Raw genomic sequence first — 14,851 nt, 5'->3', positions numbered from 1 at the left:
ATAGTTACACATACGGTGCTTGTTATGGGTGTGACACGATGGTAAGCGCTTATATGAGACAGATTCTAGTATGACCCCTCGTCACAGGAGGAAACTAAAGCACAGGAGGTTAATAACCTGACCAAGGTCATCCAGCTGGGAAGGACAGAACCAAGGATTCCCACCCAGGTGGTCTGTGCTCTTCACCACCACACACAGACCCTCCTACTCACAGCGAATGACCTGCTTTGTACTAACACGGCCACATTTTCAAAAATGTATTTTTATTGAAGTAGAGTTGATTTACAATGTTGTGTTAATTTCTTCTGCACAGCAAAGTGATTCAGTTATACATATATATATTCATTCTTTTTCATATTCTTTTCCATTATGGTTTATCACAGGATATTGAACATAGTTCCCTGTGCTATACAGTAAGACCTTGTTTTTTATCCATTCTATATATATTAGTTTTCATCTGCTAATCCCAAACTCCCAACCCTTCCCTCCCCCAACCCCTCCACTCCCCGCTTGGCAAGCACAAGTCTGTTCTCTATGTCTGTGGGTCTGTTTCATAGATAAGTTCATTTGTGTCATATTTTAGATTCCACATATAAGTGATATCATATGGTAGCATGGCCACATTCCCGCTGGTACCCGTGGACCAAGACCTTCTATACTTCTGAAGCTTTCCTCAGTAGTCTTTCCCAGAAACTACTGTGGTGGACATGGTGATCTGCCACACGACTCCCCTTCAAGGATGGACGTGTGGCCCCAGCTGCTGGAATGTGGCTGACAGCTGCTGGCTCCAGAACCCGTCTCAGCTGCAGAGGGTTCCCTAGCTCAACGCTGTGTCCTTTCCAAGGCAGCCCATATTCAGTGACCAAGGAGGGTATAAAGACTCCGCTGTTTCGGCCCGACACAGAATTACATGATGAGCCATTTTGGAGCCTGAGCGCCCTGTGGGCCTGGGTGAGGCTGCCGTCACGCCTGCCATCACGCCTGCATGGCAGCTCAACTCCTCCTTCTACTCACTCCTCCTTCCTCCTCTGCTGTGGATCCCAAAGGCACTCTCCAACAAACTGAGACTGTTACCAGAGGCCTCGGGTACTCAGAGAACTGTACCATCTTCACTCTGTAGGCTAAAATGAAAGGCAAGAAAGGGGTCTAAGGAAAAGCCAAGAACAAAGAAAATATTGATGATGAATTTTAAAGATGCCAAAGATATCATCTTGCATTACTTTAATCCAGTCTCCTCCATTGATCATTTCTGGGTGACTTTGTTATCCTCTAAAACTTTTATGTAACAGTATAGCAGTTCCTAAAAAAAATTAAAAATAGAATTACCATATGATCCAGCAATCCTGCTTCTGGGTATATACCCAAAAGCAATGAAAAGTATTTATACACCCATGTTCATAGCAGCATTGTTCATGACAGCCAAAAGGTGGAAACAACCCAAAATCCATCAACGGATGAATAGATAAGCAAAATGTGGTGTATATGCACAATGGAATATTATTCAGCCTTAAAAAGGAAGGAGATTCTTGTACATGCTACAACATGGATAAACCTTGAAAGTGTTATGCTAAGTGAAATAAGCCAGACACCAAAAGACAATTATTGCACGATTCCACTTACATGAGGTACAGACTAGTCAGATTCACAGAGACTGAAAGTAGGATGGTGGTACCAGGGGCTGGGTGGAGGAGGGGGAAGGGGAGTTTCTGTTTAATGGGGACAGAGTTTCAGTTTTACAAGCCGAAAAGGGTTCTGGGGGTTGGTTGCACAACAATGTGAATATACTCAACACTGCTGAACTGCACACTTAAAAATGCTTAAGATGGTAAATTTTATGTTTGGTGTTTTTTACCACAATTAAAAAAAAGAAAACTTTCATGTGGCAAAATGTCAAAATTAAATTTCATCAAGAGAGCATTTAAGGGCTTCCCTGGTGGCGCAGTGGTTGGGAGTCTGCCTGCTAGTGCAGGGGACACGGGTTCGAGCCCTGGTCTGGGAAGATCCCACATGCCACGGAGTAGCTGGGCCCGTGAGCCACAACTACTGAGCCTGCTGCGCGTCTGGAGCCTGTGCCCCGCAACGGGAGGGGCCGCGATAGTGAAAGGCCTGCGCACCGCGATGAAGAGCGGTCCCCGCACCGCGATGAAGAGTGGCCCCCGCTTGCCGCAACTGGAGAAAGCCCTCGCACGAACCGAAGACCCAACACAGCCAATAAATAAATAAATAAATAAATAAAGTAGTTATAAAATTAAAAAAAAAAAAAAAAAAAAAAAAAAAAAGAGAGCATTTAAGAGAACATTTCTCAGACTTTTTCCCATGCACACAGTTCTCTGAAAATGGTCATAGATCTGATGCTGCCCAGCGTAAGCCTTTGAAAGAGAGAGCTAAATCCCCCCACAGGATACGAAAGACAAAGCCTTGAAGAATCACGGAAAAGAGCGAGCAGGAAGTTCTCAGGGAAAACAGTGCCACAGGCAGGAATGCCCACCACGGGGCTGGACGTGTGGTGGCTGTGAGGACAGGCGCTTCTTGTGTCCAACAAAGATAGTCTGAAGGCAGAATGCGGAAGAGAGTGGAGAGAACGCCTGGATTCCTGGCCGCACACCAGGTGGAGCAGGTCGTACGCCACGGTCAAAGGAAACTGCAAGGAAGGCCCATTTGCTGTGACTCTCGGAGGGCAGTCACAATAGCAGGTGCAAAACAGGAAGAACAAGAACAACGGTTCTGAAGCCCATTCAGCACCTCTGGCGAAAAGTGCCTAGAAGGGCTCAAAGACTGACGTTTTAAAAGCAAAGATAACACAGCAGGATCAATAGCAGCCGTGGCAGAAGCTGAAGAGACACTCCTGAATCCTGGCTGCCAGGTGGCGATCTGGCCTTGGCCTTGGCTCATTGCAACGAAAGAGCAGCCAAACAAAGAGGTCAAGAGGAAAGCTCAACCTCGAAGGGGTTCGATTTCAGAGTAACCCTAGCCAACTGCCCAACCTGAAGCTGCTTTTCTCAAAGCATTGTCACTACCAGGCACGGCAGCTAGAGATGCCCCACTTGACACACAGGTGACAGTCACCTGTCCTGCTCATCCAGTTTGCCTTATTGCCTATTCCAGAGGCCCCTAAAAATGGTGTTATTAATTTAAGACGTTACCAATTTGCCCTTGATGTTGCTGAAGGGGTCCCTTTGAAGAACTTTTGACATCATTCTGTTCCCTCCTTCCTTCCTCCCTCCCTCCCTCTCTTCCTTCCTTCCTTTTGGCACTGTTTTTTTTATTGTGGCAAAATACATGTAACATAAAATTTACCATTTTAACCATTTTTAATATGTAATTCAGTGGTAATTAATTACATTCACAGTGTTGTGCAACCATCACCAATATCTGTTTCCAAAACTTTTTTGTGACCCCACGCAGAAACTCTGTACCCACTAAACAATAACCACATACCTCCCGCCCCAGACCTTGGTAACCTTGGATCTGCTTTCTGTCCCTATGAATGTGCCTATTCTAGGTACCTCATATAAGCAGAATCATACGGTATTTGTTCTTTTGTGTCTGGCTTAGTTCACGTAGTATAATGTCTTCAAGGTTCATCCATGTTGTAGCATGCGTCAGAATTTCCTTTCTTTTTAGGACTGAATAATATTCCAGTGCATGGATGGACCACTTTTTTTTATCCATTCATCCTTGGAACTTGTGGTTGTGTCTACCTTTTGACTGTGGTGAATGATTCTTCTATGAACATGGGTGTAAAATATCTCAGTTCCTGCTTTCAATTCCTTTGGGTGTATACCCAGAAGTGGAATTGATAGATCATATGGTAATACTATGTTTAGCTTTTGAGGAACTGTCAAACTGTTTTCCATAGTGGCTGCACTATTTTACATTCCCATCAGCAGTGCACTAGGGTTTCAATTTCTCCACATCCTTACCAACATTTGTCACTTTCGTTTTTTTAAAAAAATATGTATAATAGCCATTCTAATGGATGTGAAGTGGTATCTCATTGTGGTCTTGACTTGCTTTTTCCTAATGACTGGTGATGTTGATCATCTTTTTATGCGCTTATTGGCCATCTGAATATCTGCTTTGAAGAAATGTCTATGCAAGTCTTTTGCCCATTTTTGTATTGAGTAGTGTGTTTTTTTGGTTATTGAAATGTAGGAGTTCTTTATATATTCTGGATACTAATTCCTTATCTGATATATGATCTGCAAATATTTTCCCCCATTCTATAGGCTGTCTTTTCACTCTCTTGGTAGTATTCTTGGATGCACAAATGTTTTGAATTTTGATCAAGTCCAATTTATTTACTTTTTCTTTTCTTGCCTGTACTTTTGTTGTCAGGTGCCAAATCATTGCTGAATCCAATGTCATGAAAATTTTCCCTATGTTTTCTTCTAAGAGCATTATAGTTTTAGTACTTATGTTTAGGTCTTTCATCCATTTCAAGTTAGTTTTTGTGTATGGTGTGAAGTAAGGATCCAACTTCATGCATGTGAATATCTAGTTTTCCCAGCACCATTTGTTGAAAAGACTATCTTTCCCCAGTCTTATTTTCTTTTATGTTTACATGTTTTTAAGTTTCCTGCTAAGATAAGGAAAGTGAGAATTACTTAAATTGTAAGCAATATATAAACAAAATATATTTAAGTAAATACAATAATGAAACCAGATATTATATGGAGCTATGTTAATATTACAAGTCTAAGTTTTGCCTCTTTCATGATTCCCTACTTCTTCAGCCTGAAACAATTCCATCTTGTATTGATCTCTTAACTTTCATTGCCTATATTTTTTTTCATGCATTTAAAAAAATTTTATTTATTTTATTTATTTATTTTTGGCTGCGTTGGGTCTTCGTTGCTGCGTGCGGGCTTTCTCTAGTTGTGGTGAGCAGGGGCTACTCTTCATTGCGGTGCGTGGGCTTCTCATTGCGGTGGCTTCTCTTGTTGCAGAGCATGGGCTCTAGGCGCATGGGCTTCAGTAGTTGTGGCACGTGGGCTCTAGAGCGCAGGCTCAGTAGTTGTGGCACACGAGCTTAGTTGATCCATGGCATGTGGGATCCTCCCAGACCAGGGATTGAACCTGTGTCCCCTGCATTGGCAGGCAGATTCTTAACCACTGTGCCACCAGGGAAGTCCTTTTGCATGCATTTTTAAATTGAAATGTATTTGACATTAACACTGTGTAAAGTTAAGGTGTTATAATTTTTAAAAAATTATTAATTGGCTACCTTTTACTCCAGCCTCCCAACTTTTTTTCTCACAAACTACATAAACTTATTTTTCACAGTGTTTGGTGAGGGCTTATTTCCTAGACTACACCTTCTCTATAGCTACACCTTCTCAGCAAATTGGTGCTGGCTGTTGGCAGGAAGCCTTAGATCTTCTTAGGTTTTCTCTGTAGGGCTGCTTGAGTGTCCTCACAACATGGTACTTAGCTGTCCCCAGAGGAGCAGTCTAGGAGACCAAGGAAGGGGCTCCTATGATCTCTCGGTAGCTGCACAGCTCATTATGACTCTCTTAATGTCAGGTTAAGCATCTACGTTAGGCATGATTTTACATGCATCCAATGTCCTCTGATGCAGTGTCAGGCTGAGAAGTCTCACAATCTGCTGTCAGCAAGATGGAGGCCATGGAGAGCTGGTGATGCAGCTCCAGTCCAAACCTGAAGTCCTGAGACCCAGGGGAGCCAATGGTGTAAGTCCCATGGAGAAGCCACCAACTTTTCTTGGGCGCAATTCTTGTCTTCTGCCCCAGAACTCAGAGACTGAGGTGAGGTATACCTGCAGAATCCACTCAGAACTCACGCACTCACAACCCAGAAGTGCAGGGGAGTCAGTGCCCTGTGGGGAGAACATTGACCAATGGGATCAGGAACCAGTCCTTCCCGATCTAAGGTGGATAATTCTGAGGCCATTCAACATGGCTCCTCAAAAAGTCCTACAGAGACGGAGACTCAGTTTCCTACAACAACCCTTCTGAAAACACACCTTTGTACTGGTTTTCCCTCCTTTCCTGTTTTACTTTCCCCAGTTCCATGAGATTACTGCCCACCTAGCCCCCGCCAGCTCCAACGCTTTTACTCAAGCCTTGGTCTCAATCCTTGCTTTCCAGGAAGAACACAGGCTAATACAGCAACCTTAGTCTTTTGATATCTCTTCTTTTTTTTTTTTTAGTCAAAAATAACAAATGATTTCTTGTGACCAGCGATATAAGATAAAAGGAAAATAAATGTTAAGAGTCAGCAAGGAAGGATTTGGCTATGTGGTTAAGATAGAAATACTTGGTTTCTGTATTAGGCTAAGCAAAAGCAATAGCCTGAAAATAGCCACTATTATGGAATCAGCTATCTTGAAGTCACTGTCAGTTGACCGGAAGCTATCATTTCTCCTGCCTGTCATTATAGCTCTTCACAGTGCATTGTTTTGTGCAGGGACCGCCAGTGTGACAACTTCTCCTGTGTAGCTGGGTCACACGCCTTCCTTTTGCTTTTTTAATCAAAGGTTTATTTACTAATTTGTTTTTAAAGTGTACAGTTCAGTGGTTTTCAGTATAGTCACAAAGTTGTACAATCATCCCCACCATCTAACGCCCAAACCTTTTCATCGCTCCAAACAGAAACCCGTATTCACTAACCGTCACTCCCAGTTCTCCCCTCCTCCAGGTCCCCACGAACCACTAATCTGCCTTCTCTCTCTAGAAACTGGCCCATTCTGGACATTTAATATTAATGGAATCATACAATACATGACCTTTTGTGTCTGGATTCGTTCACTTAGCGTAATGGCTTCAGGGTTCATCCATGTTGTAGCCTGTGTCAGTACTCCTGAGTTCTTTCTTCCTGACACCAGCCAATTCTTTGCCACCAGCTGGGTGCCCTACAGTTCAATTCAGTTTTTCCACTAACTCCTGGAGTGAGCCCCAGACCCCACAGATTAAGGGCTCAGTTCCACGAGACTGCTCCCACTTCAGACACCAACTGCAAATGGGGTGCCCAGGCTACCCACATTTCTGCCCAGGAAACTACAAATTCAGGGGTTCCCATGACCACTCCCCCCTTAAGTTTGATAATTCACTAGAATGACTCCGACTCACAGAACTGAGGAAAGCACTCCACTTAGAGTAACCAGTTTATTATAAAGCCTCCAGCTCAGGACCAGGCAATGGAAGAGGTGCATGGGGCCAAGCATGGTGAGGGGAGGCCCAGAGCTTGAAGCCTTCTCAGGGCACACCACGCTCCCAGCACTTTGATGTGTTCATCAACCCAGAAGCTCTCTGAGCCCCACTATTTAGGGGGTTCTATGGAGTTTCATTACATGGTTGATTAAATCAATAGCTGTTGGTGATTGAACTCAATCTCCTGCCCCTCTTCCCTCCCTGGATGTTGGGGATGGAGCTGAAAGGTCCAACTTTCTAATCATGGATTGGTCTTTCTTGCAACCAGCTGCCAACCTGAAGCCTTCTAGGGGCCCACCAAGAGTCAATTCATTAGCTAAACTCAGTGTGGTTGAAAGGGGCTTGTTATGCATAACAAAAGACTCTCCTATTACTTAGGAAATTCCAAGGATTTTAGGAGCTCTGTGCCAGAAACCAAGGACAGAGACTAGATATATATTTTTTATTGTTCCATAATACTTTATTCCTTGTTATGGCGGAATAGTATTCCATTGTATGGATATACCACATTTTGTTTATCCATTCCTCGGTTGAGAGACATTTGGGTTGTTTCTACCTTTTGGCTATTGTGAATAGTACTGATGTGAACAGAACATTCATATACAAGTTTTGTGTGGACAAAACTTGGGTACATACCTAGGAGTAGAATCAAATGGTAACTCCATGTTTAACTGTTTTAGGAACTGCCAAACTGTTTCCCAAACACTTGTATTTTTTTAAACTTTCTATATACACTATTTAGGCTTTATCTCCCCACTAACTTTATAAACTCTTTGAAGGAAGGACCAGTGTTTTCCACTCCCCTGAACCTGCCACAGTATTTATCCTAATGCCTTACACCTCGTAGGAACTCGGTATTTGTGTGTGATCATGTCATTACGACAATACGCCCTTTACCCTGGGAGTCAGTAGCAAAAACAGTCTTACTGTCGGTTGGTGGACATATATATGGCTTTCTTTGCTTCTTTGCTCTCCACACTGGAAATTTCAGGCAGTGGTTGGTGTGTGTATGTTGTGGGAACGGACAGAGTGTGGTGATGGTAGTTGGGTGGTAGTTAAGAGGAGTGGAGTTAGAAGGAGTGGCTTCTTCTGGTCACGTGCTTGTACAGATCCCCAGAGAATGTTGATCGGTTCTCATTCAAAGTGATGTGTCTAGTTTATACCACACTCACATTTGGAAGGATCGTCTCTGTGCCATCAACTCATCCCAACTCTCCACCCATGCACATTATAGAGCCTTGCTCCAGGCATTAATCGGGACTCTTTCATCCACAAGTGACAGAAAACCAATTTAAACTTACTCGTGGGGAAAAAAAAAAAAAAAAAAAAGCAGAGGAGCAATTTCTTGGCCTATAGCCAAGATGGTCAAGTCCTCATCTTCGGCAAGGCTGGGTCCACCGTCATCAGATGGGTTGCTCACATCCGCCGTCTCCCCGAGTCTATGGACTCTGTTTTCTTCTGTCTTGACTTTATTCTCAGAAAGATTCTTTCCACCTGGCAGTATGACGCCCCCTGGCAGCTCCATCTGCTTCTCATTATCTCTGTGACATAAATACTGGAAAGCAAGGCAACTACCAGGAGCTTGGCTAAATTCCGTTTACCGTCGTGCTGGTGACCGTGGTGGCCTCACATCGGGCTGAAGCTTATCCTTCTCGGGGGGAGACCTTGGACATCCATCCACGGTCTGCTCTCCTCACCACAACTTCCTGTGGACATCCTTGCCTAGCCCCCCTACCCCCGCACCTCCTGTGTGAGAGCAAGTGCCTCATCCTGTTCTTGTCAAGGACACAGGCTGAGATCAGCTGCGGAAAGGCCGGAAAACACGGCGTCTGGGGACCCGTTCTTCAAGACTTCCTGCCGCGCCTTTCCTTCTCTACGTGCACCTTTGCTGCGCTCATCAAGCCCGCGGGAAGGCACCTGGTACTGCCGGGCAATCACTCATGGAGAGGACCTTGAGAGGCTGGGGAGTGAACCCCAAGGTGTGCAGGGCGCGGGTGACGGCGTGCACCTGAGTGCCGTCCTCAGTTGACGCCAGCTTTCCTGCATCTTCCCCGATACTGAGGACTGAATCCCCATCGTGATCCTAAAACCAGGATGTCCTCACAAGCCCAGCTTGGCTCCAGGGCAAGATTTGGAAGTTCTCTGTCCCCAGTGCCCTCCGTCCCTCTGTGGCTACTGCTTCATCGCCTCCAAAACGTTTTCAGCCGCGAATGGGGAGAGACGTGGAGAGGACCAGAGGCCGGCTCACTTCACGCTGTCACTTTCCAGCAAAAACTCCAACTTTAAACCAAGCCAGCGTTATGAAAATATGTTTGTCAAAGTAGAAGCATATAAGATTTTAACAGCTTGTTAGCCTAAGTTTTAAATTTTAAATATTAACTCTGTAGTGTGTTTCTTTGTCTGTATTTGTGCCTTGAGCCCTGCAAACGCCAGAAACAGACCTGCCTCTCTTTTTCCTTCCCTCACTAACTCTGCGGATCTGTTGTCTCAGGCCCCCTCACAGGAGGAAGGGGACCGAAAGCGCTAGCTCCGCCCAGCCCAGTCCTGCGTCCGCATCTGCCTGTACCTCCTGCACAGGGCAGTCACTGATGGACCCAAGCCCTAGCAGAGACAGCTTGGGAGAGAGAATGATGTGATCGAAGTATTTAACCCTCATGTGGAAAAACGAAGAAAAAAATCCCATCGGTGGGGTTAAGAACAGAAAGCCTCAGCTGCGGGAAACCAGGGCACGCCGAGCAGTGATGCCCCAGACGCAGCCGAGGGCTTACTCCGTGGGAAGAGTCACCCGGTCGGAGGAGCCCACGGAACTCACATTCGTTGTCCCATCACCCACCTCAGAGGGGCTTCATCACGGTGACTTGAAGATGAGGAAACGGAGGCACCACTGGGTCAGGGATGACAGCATGTGAATTGTATCTCAATTTTCAAAAAGTCAAAAATCAACATTTGGCCAGGACCCGTGCATAACTTGCAGGGCCCAGCACAGAATGAAAATGTGCGGCCCCTTGTTCAGATACTACGAGGAACTTGAAGGTGGTGACAGCAGACCCCTAAACCGAGCCCGGGGTCCTTCTGAGCCTCTGAGGCCACACAGGCCACACTCCGTGAAGCCAGCCTGGCCTCGGGTTCCCGTCCCGAGTCCGGTGTGTGAACGCCTCCAGCAGGTCAGTGACTCTCAAGCTGGGGACCCAAATTCCTGGGTCCGTCTGACAAAATGTTTCATGTCTTGAGGCTTTTTTCATTTACTGTCATCACTCAAGTTCTAGAAACCCTGGGCCATCTCTCCTCTTATCAAAAGTCAGTCCCTCCACGCTGGGGACGTGTGTGTAGAAGAGCCAGGTTTTGCACGGGCCCGCAGCCTATGTAACTTGGGGGCCCTCTTTAAGAAAAAGAACACAAAATTACAAATCGAAACTAGGCCTTGAAAGGGCCGCAGGCAGGGAGGAGCCCTGAGGCTGGAGCTTTCCACCCCCGTGGCCCATCTCCTCTCCTCCACCACTCGAGGGCTATGTCCCTTCGCTCATGCCTGTCCCATCCCGTGTCCTTAATCCCACCCGGCTATCACCGTTCCCGCACTCTTCTTCTCTCTCCGGGTGCCCTCCTCGAGCCAAACTTCTTGGAAGGGCTAAGTCTTCACCGCGGACTGCCCCTCCGTCTGCCACCATCTCCCTCCCTTCCTGCGCCGACAAGTGGCCTCGTTGGGTTCAGCGCTGGATCCGGCCCCACGTAGCCAGGACCTGTGGACTCTGTCGGTGCTTCTCCATTGGACTGTCCGGCTAGTTGTCAGCGCTGGGAACGCTCTTTCTCAGGCTCCTCCCTTGGTTCGGTGGCACCATGACTCCCCTGTGTCCCTCTTAGGTCTCTGTTCCTTTGCTACCCTTTGCGGGCCCTTGTCTTTATGGCGCATGAACTAACTGGCCCACCGGGGCCCCGTGCTCCAGCCCTCTTCTCTTTTTCTCTACGCCATCTCCCTAACCCCATGTACCTCTTATGTGCTCAAAATTTTCTCCCTAGTCTAGTCCAAACCTCTCCTCTGAGCTCCGGCCTCAGAGCTGCCAGCTTGACACCTCCTTTAGGAGGGGCTATCTCAGTATGTCCAACACCGGGCTTGGGATTCCCTTCCCACCCCTCCCCTGGTTTTACTCATCCCAGTAACAGCACTTCCATGTAACCGGCTGCTCAAGTCAGAAATATGGGAGTCATCCTTGATTCATCAGTAAATCCTACAGATCCATCCCCCATCACCGCCAAAAACCAGACCGCAAATGCATTTATTGGTACTTCTCTCCATTTTCCATGCTGACACCCTCGCCATCATGATAACTAGTCCATCGTTTCTAAATTCCAGCGAGAGCCTCATCACTGGTCAGCTCCCTTCCCCCATTGCTCCCTCTCAGATCTGCTTTTCTTTTTCTCTCTGTCCACACCGCACAGCTTGCGGGATCTCAGTTCCCCAACCAGGGATTGAACCCGGACCACAGCCGTGAACGCGCCAAATCCTAACCACTAGACCACTAGGGAAGTCCCTCAAATCTGTTTTTCGTAAACAGCAAGAGCAGCAGTGTCCACAGAAATAGAACATGACCGCGTGTGTAAACAAAATTCTTCCAGTAGCCACTTTAAAACAGAACAAAACAAAACTGGTGAAATTAATTTTAATCACACATTCTATTAACCTAATATATTCAAAATATCATTTCAATGTGTAATCAGTGTAAAAATTACTAATGAGACACTTTACATTTTTAATGTCATTTTAAATATACCAAACCATGTATACTGTACACTTACAGTACACCTCAGCTCTGCCGTGCCGTATTTCAAGTGCTCAGTGGCCACATGTGGCTGGTAGCTGCCATACCCATACAAGAGTCAGAGTGAGTTTTTAACGAAGCAAGTTGGATTAGGTCATCACCCGCTTAATAACTCCTCAGTGGTGGCACGGTGCACAGAGACCTGCAAGGGGATGCACGGTCTGGCCTCATCTTGCCAACATCCTCAACATCCTCGAGGCCTTCTTCTTGTCGTTCGCTTTGCCCCAGCTGCCTCGGCCTCCTGTCAGCTCTGAGAACACACCAGATCTCCGTGTCCGCGTGTGCCGTGGCTGACTCTTCCTCACCCTCAAATTTCAGCTTAAATACTTTCTCCTCAGACGGGCCTTCCTTGCCCGTATCGAAGAGGGTCCATCTCCGTTATCATCCGTCGCAGTATTCTCTCTGTTACCTTCATAGTGCTTCTTCCAGTTTGTAACTGTATGTTTACTAGTCAGTTTATTGTGTGTCTCCCCCAGGAGACCATGAATTTCATGGAGGCAGGAGTTATCTCCAGCGCCGTATAAGATCCTGGCTCTAGTTGGCACTCAGTAAATGAATATCTGAGCACCCTCTCTTCCCTCTCTAAGGGAACTAGCAAACAGATTTATTTCAGTAATGCTGTGCATCAAATTACAATAAATGCACAATGAATAAATGCATCATGGCCGGCAGAGCTTCCTTCCTATTAAACAAGGAAGGTTTGACTATAGGCAAAATTAGATTTGGTTTATCTTTGAAGAGATCTTAATTATTCACTCTGCAAACAAGGCAGTTTCCTTGAAAAACTAAGGGCAGCGGTGCCTCTAGGTGTCCCAGATCTCAGTCGAATGGCTCCATGAAAGTGAAGCTGTTACTCTGTGAGCCAGAGCCAGGGACTTCAAAGTCTGGGTGGCTCTGGGGAGATGGGAGATGGGAGATGGTGGATCTCCTTGATGCCAGCCAGAGGGATTCGTCACCGGTTCATTCATTCAGCAGATGTCTGTGAGCCTGTGAACACCTTTACAGCAGGCACTGTGCTAGGCTCTGGGGCTACAGCGCTCAACCAAACAGACGAAAATCCCTGCCTACATTCTAGTGAGGGGAGACAGATGCTAATTAAGAAACTAAGTATGCTGTTATTTCTGGCAAGAGAAATAAAGTCAGGAACGGGGGTGGGGAGCACAGGGCTTACAGTGTTAGGTAGGGTGACCAGAAAAAGCCTCCCTGAGATGGTGACCTTTGCATAAAGATCTGAAGGAGGTGAGGGACTGGCCCGTGGGGCCGTCTGAGGTGAGAGGGCTCCTGGGGCTAAGGGGACAGTGAGGAGGCCAGCGTGGCTGGAGGAGAGTGAAGAGCAGGGAGAGGAGCTGGAGGTGAGGTCACAGGCTTTGGGATGGGCGGGCGCATCACGGGGAACCAGATGTCGGCCGCTGTGAGGACTCGGGTTCTCTCTCTGGGCGAGGTGGAAGGTCAGGGGAGGGCTGTGAGCCCAAGAGTGACTCGGTGCTGACTTGCGTTTCAAAAGGATCCTCCCACACGTGTGCGGAATGAGAATGCACGAAGCAAGAAAGAAAAGGGGAGAGCTAGCAGGCCTTCACTTGGCACCCAAGCAACAACGCTGGAAACCGCCTCTTCAGAAGTGTGGCTCCGGATTCACCTTCTCCGTGTGCTATAGGCCGGGGCGCCCGCGCATGGGGCCTGGGCTGTGCTCCGGGAGGGCAGGCAGGACGCTGGAGCTCGCGTGACAAGAGCAGCTGATCGCTGGTGAGGCTGCAGGAGGTCCTGGAGCAGCTTCTTTGTCGCTGGGAAGCTGACCCTCCCGGGTGCGGTCACACAGTGATGGCTGTGGCCCGGGAGGGTTGGGGAAACCGGCTACGTCTACCGTCGGCCTCTCTCAGCCTGGACAATCTTTGAGAGAGGCGCGTCTCTTTTGAACTTGCACAGATGAGATGGGACAGAGGGGAGAACTAACATTTCTCATTGGTGCAGCTTGCAGACTGTGTCAGAATGTGTTGCTGAATCTATTTTGCTCCAACCGTGAGAAAGCAAGACTTACCGTAAACAGAAGATGTAATTGTGGGGTTGAGAATTTAAGGAGCTCCAAAATGGCTCCTCTAGATAAATTTATCTCTGCTAATCGTTGTTTACCTCTGCTGCATTCTTTTACTTTTTCTGTTTTTTATTTGAATGGAAACGCGCTTTTTCCTGGTCTCAAAAAATAAGACATGGACATGGTTAAAAAGTCAAGCGGTACAAAAGGGTAAACAATGCTAAGAAATGATATTGACATGTAGAGTCCCAATTATACAAACATGTAAATTCTTCTTAAATTCATCCATATATTTGACCCTATCCCCCAAAAAATGCCATCAGAACTTTTCTAGAACTAGACAAGGCAATGCTAAAGTAAATGCTGAAAGGTAAGCGTGCAAAAATTGTGATAAAATTCTGAAAAGGAAAAATAACAGGGTAAGATTAGCCCTAGAAGATTGAAATATATTATAAAATTACCATAATTAAAAGTTTGGGGGCTTCCCTGGTGGCGCAGTGGTTGAGAATCTGCCTGCCAATGCAGGGGACACGGGTTCGAGCCCTGATCTGGGAAGATCCCACATGCCACGGAGCAACTGGGCCCGTGAGCCACAATTACTGAGCCTGCGCGTCTGGAGCCTGTGCTCCGCAACAAGAGAGGCCGCGATGGTGAGAGGCCCGCGCACCACGATGAAGAGTGGTCCCCACTTGCCACAACTAGAGAAAGCCCTCGCACAGAAACAAAGACTCAACACAGTTATAAATAAATAAATAAATAAATAAAAATAAAAGAACGTGAATTTCTTTAAAAAAAAAAAAAAAGTTTGCAAGTGGCACAGGAATTGACAGATTAGT

General features: G+C 46.6%; 1 long non-coding RNA gene across 1 annotated transcript in view; it reads left to right on the top strand.

Annotated features, from left to right (window-relative positions):
- Positions 1-14,660, top strand: part of LOC132372890 (uncharacterized) — a 103,488-nt gene extending 88,828 nt beyond the window's left edge. Inside the window, exon 5 of the long non-coding RNA XR_009505269.1 lies at positions 9,664-14,660. This is a non-coding gene — a long non-coding RNA (uncharacterized LOC132372890). The remainder of the gene's footprint in view (positions 1-9,663) is intronic.
- The last annotated feature ends 191 nt before the right edge of the window (positions 14,661-14,851 follow it).

Source organism: Balaenoptera ricei, chromosome 10 (genome assembly GCF_028023285.1).
Source record: "Balaenoptera ricei isolate mBalRic1 chromosome 10, mBalRic1.hap2, whole genome shotgun sequence".
Taxonomy (NCBI): domain Eukaryota; kingdom Metazoa; phylum Chordata; class Mammalia; order Artiodactyla; family Balaenopteridae; genus Balaenoptera; species Balaenoptera ricei.
This window is presented reverse-complemented; position numbering and strand designations above follow the sequence as displayed.